Consider the following 3,180-nt stretch of genomic DNA (forward strand, 5'->3'; position numbering starts at 1 on the left):
TAAGGGCCTCATCCTGATCCATCGTCCTGTCCCTCCCGAACATCCCGGCAAAGTGCTTCTGAAGCGCCTCACACATCTTGTCCCGTCCATCGACCGAACACACATTGTCATCAACGAGAGACCTAATTGTGGCATCATTGCCACGCTGGGTTTCTACCGTACGGGCCCATCCAGCAACATTAATTCCCTCACGGCCCAATGCGCGCAATTTAGCTCGAATTCTGCACTCTTTATGTTTGACCTTGAGTTGACGGTCCAAAACCGTTCTCGCTTCCAAGATGTGGGATGCAGAGCCCAATCTCAACGCCTCCTCTAAGTCCTTAAGTAATTGCCCTTCTATTCTGGCCTTATCTAGTCTTAGCTGATGGCTAAGCATAATAGACTCGAAACGAATGGCTCTCTTGACGGCGAACCACCATCAGTTATTAACCACGGCACCGGTCAACGCCCTCTGTACTAATTCCTTAATCCGGCTACGGTATGCCTCGCAAGTGAAAATAGACTTCTTCAGCTTCCAGTAGCCGGATCCTCTCTTAACTGTACTATCTGTGTCTAGTCTACACTTAACCATTCTATGGTCAATGTAAGCTACTTGGACAAGCTGTGGACAGCTAAAAGTAGACTTATCTCTAGTTCTTATCACTATCCTATCTAAGTAAGACTTTAACCTTCCGTCGCCGCTAATCCAGTTCACTCCACGACGCTCGGATAGTCAAGCTTGTAGCGATCCGCTAGCTGAAAGCGCTTAAGGAGATCTACGAGACGTGAGTTCACTTTCCTACCGATCGAGCCAACGCTATCGATGCGTGCGTCAACGATAGATTTATAGTTACCTAATACCACTAATGTCTTCGACGTCACGAGAAAGTTCTCTGATTTCAAATCAGTTTGAAATCCTTTAGTACAAGTTGCATAGATCCCGATAAACCTGAAGACCTTACTGCTGTATGTCACATCAAGGACGACCAGCCCACCTGGGTCTACATAGACTGTACTTTTCCGCAGGGCCAAGGCTTCTTGGATCAGTAGTCTACACCCACCTCGCCCTCCAGTCTGGCTAGGAGACACGGTTTTCTCATCGCCATTCAGGAGGGGCGAGTAGGTTTGTAGACCGTCCAACGTGGTCTATGTAGCAACCATCACATGCATTTCGTGTGATCTGAGGTCGTCAAGGAAACAAGCACTTCCAACTCAGACCACGCACATTCAAACACCCAAGGTTAAGTGTAGCCATTAAAAGCAAGGAAAAAGCAATGGTTCTACTTACCCTTAGCTGGTGAAGTTGGGGCTGACCTCACAACACGTGAATCAGCCCTTTCCTCCTCCTCCTCCTCCTCCTTCAAATAACCTGGAAGGTCCAGGATACTCATGATGGTCTTTGGATGCCTGTACTTCAGTTGCCTGTAAAGGGTTTCCCCTATCCAGGCACACCTCTTGCTCAACTCCTTGTGCTGTTGAAACAGCTTGGTGGTGGGCTGTCCTTCTACAATCTTCTCAATATACTTGTCTCTGATATATTTTACCAGAGTTTTCATTTCGTTATCGATATTTTGTCTTTCTTTTTCCTTCTGGGACAATGGAGCGGGGTCGTTTTTTATTTGTTATGTGATGCTTTCATTTTCTTTTTCTTTCGTTGGGGATATGGATAGGGAAGGTGCATGTGTTCGTTTTTGAACTACCGTGAAGTCCTCCTCGACCACCACCATGGTATCATCCGGAGGAGTTACATGTTCTGGTGTCACTTTAGAGGGGGTGGGTTTGTTTGATGTTGTCGGGACCGGTGTGTGCATGGGCTGGGGCTTTGGGGTATCGTATTTGGGGGCGGGTGCCACAGATGTGGGAGTGGGAATTTTTGTTTCTGTGAGGGCTAATGTTTGTGCGGGTTTGGGGTCATTTTTTGTAATTGAAAGGCATGGTGTCTGCGCAACTTCTTCTTCGATTATTCACAATCTACACGAATATGATCGCCACATTCGTAACACGTGGGCTTTTTGCCCTCTACTTGTATTTTGTGGACAATATCCTCACTCAAGAGCACCCTTTCTGAAAGCATTTCAATATCTTCCTGAATCCCCTGAAAAATGGCAGAAATGCTCTGCCTGAGACAATTTTGTGGGGCACAGCATGTGATCTGAAGGAAGTTAATTTTATCTGTCCTGTTATACAACAGGGCGGCCATCACCACCTTGCATCAATTTCAGGTGGTACCTTTGTCACCTTTACACGAGCAGTTCGTCTTCCCATGTAGGTTGGCAGAAGCACAACCTCCTTCATTTTCAGGGGGCTCGCTGAGTACCCTTGGGCCTTTTTCTCAGTTCTAAATCTGGACTCTATCGTACCTTATGTCCGGCCCCTCGCTATGTACTTTACATCTTTCCATATGGAGACCAGGTATTTTTCAATGTTACACTGTTCAAAGTGTTTAAATTTCCTTGTCGATGGACAGTACGTTTTGAAAACCACTGTCCTTCTTTTCAATTTTTCGACGCTGGGGGAGGGTGATATCATTATATTCCCACCCTCCTCTTTCATTCTTACAAAAAGCTCGGAGAGCTTTTCCGTTGGTAACACAACGTTTTCAGTTGCCACCTCGGCAAGTGCCGAAAGTTTCTTTACTGGCTCATTCAGTGGACTCTTTTCGTGAATTATTTCGACCGACATACTCGGCCGAAATTACTTCCTTACAAAAATCAATTAGAAATCCCCAGAAACGGGAAACCTATAATATGTTATTTTTTTCTTCTTAATGAGGACAACAGTTCAAATCCCACCCCACTGGAGGGGGCGGGCAACAATAAAGCCTACAACGGACGAAGTTAATTCTACACACAGAAATGAATTAGAAATCCCCCAAAACGGGTAACCTATAATAGTTTTTTCCTTTTAATGAGGACAATAGTTCGAATCCCACCCCCACTGGGGGGGGGGGAGGCTCAACAATAAAGTATACAGCGGCTTTAACAAGTACAATTTTCAACAAATAACAACTGCAAATGACTTAACACAAAAAAATTCCTGTCTCCCGTCACTGGGAAATAGCACAAAAAATGTTCAAAGTTCAACAATTCAATAATGTTCAACAATTCAACAATGTTCAGCCACGATAAACAGTTAATAATTCCAACAAAAAACATTCTAAGCTCCAGCCAAACGTCCGACTATGTATGTATGTATGTATGT

The sequence above is a fragment of the Octopus bimaculoides genome, chromosome 13 (assembly GCF_001194135.2).
Source record: "Octopus bimaculoides isolate UCB-OBI-ISO-001 chromosome 13, ASM119413v2, whole genome shotgun sequence".
In the NCBI taxonomy this organism is placed as follows: Eukaryota; Metazoa; Mollusca; class Cephalopoda; order Octopoda; family Octopodidae; genus Octopus; species Octopus bimaculoides.